Source organism: Hyaena hyaena, unplaced genomic scaffold (genome assembly GCF_003009895.1).
Source record: "Hyaena hyaena isolate Hyena2069 unplaced genomic scaffold, ASM300989v1 scaffold_540, whole genome shotgun sequence".
Classification (NCBI taxonomy): domain Eukaryota; kingdom Metazoa; phylum Chordata; class Mammalia; order Carnivora; family Hyaenidae; genus Hyaena; species Hyaena hyaena.
In genome coordinates this window covers 982431-993018 of record NW_024081171.1, presented here as the reverse complement: position 1 = coordinate 993018, position 10588 = coordinate 982431, and the positions used below count along the sequence as shown (strand labels likewise).

The 10588-nt window shown below is 36.9% G+C and overlaps 1 pseudogene; it reads left to right on the top strand.

Annotated features, from left to right (window-relative positions):
* The first annotated feature begins 1074 nt into the window (after nt 1-1074).
* The window catches only part of LOC120247663, a 39315-nt pseudogene continuing 29801 nt past the window's right edge, over nt 1075-10588 (top strand).

Sequence of the window (10588 nt, the reverse complement as noted above, 5' to 3'; positions counted from 1 at the left end):
CAATGGCACATGGAACCACATTAGCTAGGTAATACATTTCTAAAACATCCATGCTCTCTGTAGTCAACTTCAGTTAATTTCTGATATATTCAACCAAGATATTCTATATAAATATTACTAATAAAGTACAAGTTTCTGGTGAGAGAGCCTCAGAAAGACTACTTGAGAGTGGGTATTTTGCTTAATTCAGATTGAATGCAGTACATGTTTAGTTTTAGTATGAGAATCTGGCAGTCCAAGCCATGCACTAATGAAAGAACTAAATTAATACAGAGGATTTACTAGAATGGAGTGCTTAGTAAAGCCTATGGGATTTTGGTTAGCTACTACCTAAAATAGGGAGAAGACCATGAGAAATTTAATAACTCCAGGTTGGTGGATCAGCTGCCACCAAGAACATGGAAAACACAGAGAAAGAAAATGCCATGCTTCAATCCTTATATTAATCATCAACCCAGGAACTATCTGTAACTCTGCTAAAGAATATTTTATATAGCTTCAGGGTAAAGAAAGCAAATGAAAAGTTTGATCCTATGATTTTCTCAATTACTGCTCCATTTCATTAAATTCAAGACACTAGTAACTATTAAAATAATATAGCATTACTTTATATACAACTATGAAGGAAAAAAAACAAATTACTTATCTCAAATCCTTTGAGAACCTGGAAACATGCTCCAAAGTCACAGTCAGGGAGAAGAAATATTTGTTGGTCAGAATGCTCATTGGAAATAAAAGTAATCTCAGAAATGAGAAAACCTGCATCAGACCTTACAGGACTTTCTCAACCCCCCCCCCCCCCCATAAAACACCTCTCCAATTGGCTATATATCGGCCAAATGCAGATGTTCTCGAGCTTCATTCCCACACCCAACAGGAATGGCTTTCAGCTGCTCCTGGCCAATTGCAGCAGGAACAGCTGAGACAAAGGGAGGCTCTGCTGTTCTAAGGGGTTAAACACACACACGGCAGAAAAATAGATATTCTGTCAAACAAGAAACTGAGAGAACATAATTCATACGTGGAAGTCTGCCCTGACTAGAACCAAGAATACTGAAGCTGGCACTCGTTCTGATGGAGCAGGACATCATCAACATCGCACAGCTCTTCAAGCTCATGGGAGACTTCAGAGGTCAACTGAAGGTCAAAGCCTTCTTCCTAAACATGGTTAGCAGCTGGTACTAGGGGTGCACCTGGGCATCCCCAAGCCTGGTGGACCCATTATCAATGGCTGATGTTGCTTAGAGAAGGTGCAGTCCCTGATGAACACACATGGCCTCCACTGCACCTTCATAAGCAGCTTCTACACCTACTATGTTCAGCACAGGGAGGGCACGTTGGCAACAATTTGTGTCAGAAGCCCTTTCCTTCAAGTGGTGGTACATGGTGGCCTGAGCTCATCCTCTCTGGTATCTTCTGCTTCAGGAACCTCCTGGCCAAAGGCTCTAGACCCCTTCAGGGTGGCACAGCAAGAGCTGTTAGGGACATTTTGGCTTCCTAGGGATGGTTGTCTTGCCTGAAGTGGCTTCCTCCCTGCCCTTGGGTCTTGGCTCCACGGGCCCCTCCCTGAGGATTCCAAGATGGGCCTGACATTACAAACTCAGTTTTGCTATGAGAAGCTACAAAAACAGTATTATAATTAAGAAGAAAAACTAATCTAAGACATAAGATTTTAATATAGCTTATTGTCTTATATTTATTAGAGAATATAGGTTTATTTAGAAAATTTCATCATGTATTAATCACTCTTATAATCCACAATGAAAAGAGTAATGAAAGAAGTTAGGGTATGACTAATGTGTCTTTAAAATCAATGTCTAAATTTTGAATTGATTTCAACATAGAGTCATCGATATATTGTTTTTTCCATGAAATATATTCTCTGTGTCCCTAAGATTGTTGATGGTTCAGCAAGACTTCTTTTCAAGAAAGAGTTTCATTATAGCTCTAGGGTGCTCTTCCACGTTCTGACAGTCATCTTCAAGTTTTGATGCTAGTTTGTTCTAAATGGATTAAACTCTTATTCATTTGTTCAGTTGAATCACATGGAAGTTAAACAGCTCTGTCCAAAATGCAAATTTTCTGACAAATTGAGTGTCAACAATTGAACAATGGTCTGACCTGTCACATGAATCTATCTTACTAACTTCTTGGTTCTTTAAAATTTAATCCCTCTCTTATAAAGGAGTTGGCATTGTCTACTGTCTACTGCCTCCAGCTGCATTATATTTACTTTGATTGGCTACCCTGTTGTACTAATTTGGTGCCAAAAGTTAGTGGCTTCTTTTACTTGTGTAATGTTTTATTTCTGTGGTGCCTTAAAGCAGTGCATATCATAAGTGTGATGTTTCACTTTATGTGACAACTTGAGTGGGCCATAGGGTGCCTAGATATTCAGTTACGTATTCTTCTGGGTGTGACTGTGAGGGTAATTGGGGATGAGATTAACATCTGAATTGGTTCCCTGAGCAAAGCAGATTGGTATCTTCAGTATTATTATAAATTTATTTATTTATTTCAAGAGAAGAGGGGAGAGCATGAGCAGGCGGGCAGAGAGAGGAGAGAGAGAATCCCAAGCAAGCTCAGCACTGTCAGCACAGAGCTGGATGCAGGGCTCAAACTCAAGAACCATGAGTCATGACCTGAACAGGAAACAAGAGTCAGAGGCTTAACAGACTGAGCCACTCAGGTGCCTCAATACTATGGGTGTGCCTCATCCCAATCTGTTGAAGGACTGAATAGAGCAAGAGGCAGAGTAAGGGAGACTTCATTCTTTCTCCCTGAATGTCTTCTTAAAGCTGAGACATCTTTTTTTTTTCCTGCCCTTAAACTCAGACTCCAACTGAAACTACATCACAGGCTTTCCTGGGATTTCATCTTGTTAATTGTAGATCTTGGGACTTTTAGTCAATTGGCATGAGACAGTTCCTTAGAATGCTATATAATATATGTATATTACTACTTATATATATCTGACTTCTGACTTCCCCCAAGACAGTTCAAAGACTTTGCCAAGGTAGTGCAGTGAGATCAAAGAAACTCAAATTTGCTTTTTAACAGGTTGCCTGGTAATAATTTATAGAGTTTTTTTTCCTTTTAATCTTCACTTAATCTTTTCGAAGACATTTTGAGTGGCAGTTAAACACAATGTGCTATTCCAACAATGTAGATACATTGATTTGAGGATATTATCAAAAGCAATGATTATCTTTGCACAAGTGTAGGTGATAGCTACTAACTCACGACTGCCACCTGACCTACTGTGCATGTAATATCAGTTTTTTAAAGGTGCATCTGAAAATATGTGATGTTAAAAATGATATTGGGGCACCTGGTTGGCTCAGGTGGTTGAGTGTCCAACTTTGGCTCAGGTCATGATCTCATGGTTTGTGGATTTGAACCCTGCGTCAGGCTCTGTGCTAACAACTCAGAGCCTGGAGCCTGTTTCAGATTCTGTGTCTCCTCCTCTCTCTGCCTCTCCCTCACTTGCACTCTATCTCACTGTCTCTCAAAAATAAATAAATGTAATTTTTTAAAAAAAATGATATTAAAGGATGCATTTAGAATCTCTGAAATATGGTTTTTCAAAATCTATTACTAAATGTCATGGGCACATAAGCACTTTTCATCGGAAGGAATGGAAACCTGAGAATAGAAATAAAACTATTTATGAGACTCCCAGGACTCAGAGGGGTAAAAGTAACTAAGTCTAGGGAAAGAGAAATACTAAGACATTTTAAGGAATTTTAAACACAGACTGTCAGTATTGTAGATATTGTGACAATATTAGGTCAAGCAGCTCTATCAGTTTAGACATTACCAGAAATATAAGTTAGGCACTATTGCTCAGCATGCTTTTCAATTAATTATGATTATTATGAATACTGTCAATGTGAGTGACATAGAAACACATTTTAGAAAATGTGGTATTGATTCACATTTTCTTTTTGAGATATAGTACATTTTTATATTCATTCATAGTTCTTAGAACTTATTTTTATGTCTTGTCTTGTTCTTGATTATGTTTATCTCTCTTTTTTTTAAGTTTATTTATTTATTTTGAGAGAAACAGAGAGGCCATGAGCAAGGGAGGGGTAAAGAGAGAGGGAGAGAGGGAAAATCCTAAGCAGGCTCAGCACAGTCATTCACAGAGCCCAATGCAGGGCTCCAACCCACAAAATTCTGAGATCATGACCTGAGTAGAAATCAACACTTAATGGACTGAATCACCCAGACACCCCTGGTTAAGTTTATCTTTTCAAATTTACATTTAGAAATTCTGGATGTATTCTAGATATTAGTCTACTTTCAGTTATATTTGTGCTAATTATTCCTCTAATTTAGAGATTTTATTAATGCAATTTTTTAAGCAGCCTTAGGTTCACAATAAAATTGAAAAGAAAAACACACAGAGCTCCCATATACCCTTTGTCCCACACAAAGCCTCTGTCACTAGCAATCCCACAGCAAGGCGGTACATTTGTACCACCCAAAGCCCAGAGTTTACATTAGGGTTCATTCTTGGTGCTGCACTTTCTATGGGTCTTGACAAATGTATCATGTACATGTATCCACTGTTATAGTATCATACGAAATAGTTTTACTGCTCTAAAAATCTTCTGTGACCTACCTATTCATTCTTCCCTCCCTCCGCATAGGTTATTTTATTCATTTGTTTGCTTGTTTTTTGGCAGAAAGGAGGACAGGCAAATCATAGAAAAATACATATAAAATAATAAATTCTTATTTGATATGTTGCTTGAGATAAAATAGAGTAGCGTGAATGGATTGGGAATGTCATGGGGAGAAGGCATATTAGCTTTTCCAAATGGGGTGGTCTGGAGAGACTTAAAGAAGAAGATGGAGTTAGCAGTGTGGGTATGTGAGGAAGAGCCTTTTTGCTGAGATACTAGTAAGTGAGAGGAACAGCAAGGAAGCCAGTAGGACTGAAGAAGGGTGAAGAATTAGCAAGACGCCAGATTACTTAGGCCCATGTACTCAGCGCGTCCCTGAGCTTTGGGTTTCCTCTGAATGAACTAGCAAGACATTGAAGAGGTTTGAGCAGAAGAGTGACGCGATTTGGTTTATGATTTATAAGAATTGTTCCAGATATACTATTGAGGACAGACAGCAGTATATCAAATGTAAGAATAAGAAGACCATTGAAGAGATTTACTGTAATCCGACCAGATCACAGCATACTGAGACTGAGATACAGTGAGGGTAGTAAAATGTGGCTGGATTCTGCATATGTTCAGAAATAAAAGACAACAGGATTTCCTGAAGATTAGATGTGGAGTGAGAGAAAGAGACTCTTAAATCAAGGATAATCCTACCTCTCTGAATTTAACTTGGAAATAGTGATGCAAAAAAAATCCAAGTTTCTTTAATGTTCATTTCATCACCAGGAGCACCCAATGCCTGCTAGCAGCTGTGCTGGAGGGACCAGCAATGGTGGGAGCAGCATGCAGACCCAGTGGGGTAATGCAGATGTGGTTCTCAGGCTTCAGCAGCAATGATGATGGCATCCCAGACTGACACGTATGTTCGCATGAATTATTTGTAGATCAGGGTGCCTGGCCACTTTTTCTTCCTGCCTGTTTCTCAACCATAACTGGAGTCGGTTTCTGCTGTTTTCAAATAATGAACTTCAATTACATGAAGAATCTTCTGAGTCTCTAAGCATAAGGATGAGGATTATGTCTTATTCTTGTTGGATACAGGGTCCAGTTATAGTCATGCCTCAAATATGTATTTTGATAATAAGGGGATAACTTATTAGTAAAGGAGCAAAATAATGAATAAATTAATTGATTAAAAACATCTAAGTTTGTATTATTTTCTTTAAAAATTTTTTTTAACGTGGGGCGCCTGGGTGGCTTAGTCAGTTAAGCGTCCGACTTTGGTTTAGGTCATGATCTCGCGGTTCGTGAGTTCGAGCCCCGCGTCGGGCTCTGTGCTGACTGCCAGCTCAGAGCCTGGAGCCTGTTTTAGTCTGTGACTCCCTCTCTCTCTGGCCCTCCCCTGCTCACGCTGTCTCCTCTCTCCTCTAGAATTAAATAAAACATTAAAAAAAAAAAAGGTTAAAAATTTTTTTTAACGTTTATTTATTTTTGAGAGACAGAGAGTGAGCTGGGGAGGGCAGAGAGAGATGGAGACACAGAATCCGAAGTAGGATTCAGGCTCTGAGCTGTCAGCCCAGAGCTCGACACAGGGCTCGAACTCATGAACTGCGAGATCATGACCTGAGCCCAAGTCTGCTGCTTAATGGACTGAGCCACCCAGGTGCCCCTTACATCATTTTCTTAAATGCCTAGAACTTTCTACCATGGAACTTTTTGATTGTTGAAAACTGTATATTAGTACAAATTGGGTATATTTGGAAGAAAAAAGGCAATAGACATTCAAAGTAAAAAAGTCTGTTTTACTTTTAATGTGTATTCTACATGTATTCTTTATTTTCATAACTCATATATTATGGAGCAATCTTTAAAACATTTTTTACATTTATTTATTTTTGATAGAGAAAAAATAACATTGAAGGATAAAGGAAAATAATAAAATAACTACTGTATTACTAGAAAGAAAATATAGTAGTGTGATTTTATGTTGCAAAATATGGAAAGTGATTCTTTGTTCTTTTGCAATAGACAAATTAGACAAAATTAGACAAAAGAGAGTATGAGAAGCAAGTTGCTAAAACAGAGAATTGAGCCTGTATCAGACATGACTATGAGTGCAAATAAAAATAACTTCATTGAATTTGAGCCTCTTAATAAGAGACAGTTGACCTTTGCATTTTTGAAAAAATAATGTTTATTTTTTGGAACATTGTTAGACTTTAGACAGAAAAATTGAGATAATAGTACAACATTCCCATGTATATCCTGACTGAGTTTCCTTTGTTATTAACATCTTAAAATATCATGGTACAGTTTTTATAATTATTGAACTTATTATATTGATGCTTTATTATTAACTAAAGCTATAGTTTATCCAGATTCCTTAATTTTTACTTGCTGTCTCTTTCTGTTCCAGAATTCCATCTAGGATACCTTACTACACTTAATTTTCATGTGTCCTAGGTTTCTGTTAATGATGATAGTTTCTCAGAATTTCTTTGCTTTTGATGAACTCAAGAGTTTTGAGGAATACTAGTCAAGTATTTTAAGTAGGCTGCACCTTTGCTTAAATTTGTTTCATTGTTTTTTTCATGATTATATTGGGGTTATAGATTTGAGGAGGAAGACCACAGAGGTAAAGTACCATTTTTTTCATTTGATCAAGGACTCTAATATCAACATGACTTATCACTGTCAATGTTGACATTAACCATTGGCTGGGTGATTTTTTTTTTAATCAGATTTCTTCACTGCAAACATTTTTTTTTTGTAGCTTCAAGTTTTTTTTTTAAATTCCAGTTAGCTAACATATAGTGTAATATTAGGTGCAGGAGTAGAATCTGTAATTCATCACATACATATAACAGCAGCAAACATATTTTCTTTGATTGCAGGACTTTCCAAAGGGTGTATGAAATAGACATCACAGATGTGAGCGTCGTCTGCTGCCTGTGGCATCAAAGCTGAGCCAGATCGTGGTAGGAAATGGAAATGTATTGGCCAAAACCATTATAACCCCAACAAGAGTCAAAGGGGAGAAAAATTATGTGTTGTTAAGACCCAGTGGAAGGTGAAACAAGCTGAGACAAACCCAAGACTACATCATCCCCTCGTGTCTTGCTGATGTTTCCTGAGCCTTGCCAATGGAACGCAGGGAAACAGATGGAAAAGGACAGACTGGATCCCCTCCAATCTGATAAACCCGAACCTCCTGTGACTGGGTTGGAACCCATGCGGGCACTTTGTCATCATTACTTGTGAAGAACATTGCTTTGGACTAAACTGATAACAGCCATCCCGGGGAAGCCATTTTGCAGCACACTAAATCAGCCCAAGATGACCCATATTGGATTTCTCCAGCATAGTTAGACTTGGCCCAAAATCCTGTTTGCCAAAGTTGTAACTGATGATGAGGAAGCAAAGAATAAGCCCCTATGAAAAATGTGTAAAATTTGAAGACTTTCACAATTGGAGCTGTTTGCATGAGGGGGAAGGTATTAGACAGTTTTTTTTTTTTTAATGAAATGAAAAATACATCTTTATGACTGCCAACTTAAACCATACATTCACTAAATTGTTTGGTTCCAGTGTACATGTATTGCAATTACACAATCTCAATCTCTAATCCCTTAGAGAAAAAAAATTTCAGTTAAAGGACAGTGTTTATGTGCAATTCCTATTGCATTGAGTCTTATACACTCCACTTATTTCCAAAGTTACTAAGATCAGCACCTTTATCTCCCTTCTCTTTCACTGAAATTGCTTCAGACATTTGTGATACACATATAGCTGCCAATCCTTCTGAAAACCTCTAAACCTCCTAAAGAATATTTTAAATTTGCACATATTGAAGTTCATCCCTTGTGCTCTAAATTTCTATGAGTTTTGAAAAATGCATGTATGCACCATTATAGTATCATACAGGATAGTTTCACTACGATAACAATTACCCATGCTTCTCCTATTCAATCATCCACCTTGAACCCTGGTCAAATACTAATGTTTTACTGTTCATATTTTAGCCTTTTCCAGAAGGTTATATTGAAATCATGCAGTAAATACACTTTTCAGGCTGTTTTTTTTTTTTTTTTTGACTTAAGAATGTGTCCTTGTTTCATTCATATCTTTTCATCTACCATATCTGTAACTGTTTTCTATTCATCACACTTGTTCTTTTAATTCTCTTTATTCCCTCTCTTTCCATTTTCTATGTTGTTCATTGAATATGATTCCATTTTTCTCTTTTCTTAAATTTTTATTAAAAATGTTTAATGTTTATTTATTTTTGAGAGAGAGAGAGAAAGAGTGTGAGCAGAGGAGGGATGGAGAGAGAAGGAGAAACAGAGAATCCAAAGCAGCTCCAGGCTCTGAGCTCTCAGCACAGAGCCCGACTCAGGGCTCAAACTCACAGACCATGAGATCATGACCTGAGCCAAAGTTGGAAGCTTAACTGACTGAGCCACCAACGCGCCCCTCCATTTTTCTCTTTTCAATCTATCAGTTATGCTTCTTTTTAAAAATTTATTTATTTATTTTTGAGGGAGAGAGAGAGCATATGAGCAGAGGAGGGCAGAGAGAGGTAGAGAGAGAACCCCCACAACTGTGGGGCTCCATCCCATGAATTGGGAGATCATGACCTGAGCAGAAACCAAGAGTTGAATGCTTAAGCAACTGAGCCACCCAGGCACTGCCATGATTCTTTATCTTAATAGTTTCATTGGAGGCTCTAGAGTTTGCAATAACGTATACAACTACTCTAAATCTACTTCCAAATAGTACTATACAATTTCATGGGTAGTGCAGGTATAATGTAAGCAAGTATTCACAATTTCTCTTTCCTTTCCTTTATAAAATTGTTGACATTCATTTCACCATTATCCATATGTTAAATCACACAATTCCTTGCTAATGCTATTTATTTGAATGCTTATGTGTCACATCAATTGGATTAAGAGGTACAAACTTTCAGTTTAAAATTAAATTTAAAAATCGTGAAGATAGAAAGTACAGCATAGGGAATATAGTCAATAATATTGTAATAACATTGGTGACTGATGGTGACTGATAGTGAGAACTGAATAATGTATAGAATTGTGAACATATGAAACAAATATAACTGAAGTTATACTTCAATAAAAAAGAATAATAAAATACAGTACAATTCTTTGCCTTCATTTACTCCAATTTAAATTGCTTTTCCTTTGTAAAATACTGATTTGGTTTTCTGACCTATAGCATTTTCTTCTTCCTGAAGAACTTCCTTTACCATTTTTCACAGGACAAAGATACTGAGGTTGAATTTTCACAGTGTTTGTTTGTCTAAAAAGTCTTTATCTTTCCTTTGTTTTTAAAAGATAATTTTGCTGGATATAGAATTGTAGATTGATGTTTAATTTTTTCACACTTTAACTATTTCACTGAACTCTTTTCTTGAATGCATGGTTTCTAAAGAGAATTTCTATTTAATTGTCATCCTTGCACCTATACAGACAAGGTGTTTTGTTTTTCTGTTTTCTTTGAAGATTATATGTTTGTCTTTGGTTTTCTGAAGTTTGAATATGATATGTCTAAATGTAGATTTTTGGTACTTACACATGTGTGCTGCAAATGAGCTTCCTGTATCTATAGTTTGGTATCAGTCATTAATTTTGGAAACTTCTTAACCATTGCTACTTCAAATCTTTATCTTCTCTATTCTCTCTTCTCTTTTTGATAATTCCAGTACATATGAGTTACATCTTTTGCATTTTCCCCACAGCATTTAGTTTTTCAAGTTATTTTTCTCTGAATTTAAGTTTGGGTAAGTTTCTGTTGGCATTTGCTCATTGATTTTATGTTTCCTCAGCTGTGTTTAGTTTACTGACAAGCTAATCAGGGAATTCTTCATTTCTGTCATAGCGTTTTTGACTTTTATCATTTCGTTTTGATTCCTTCTTAGAGTGTCCATCTTTCTCTTTACATTACAC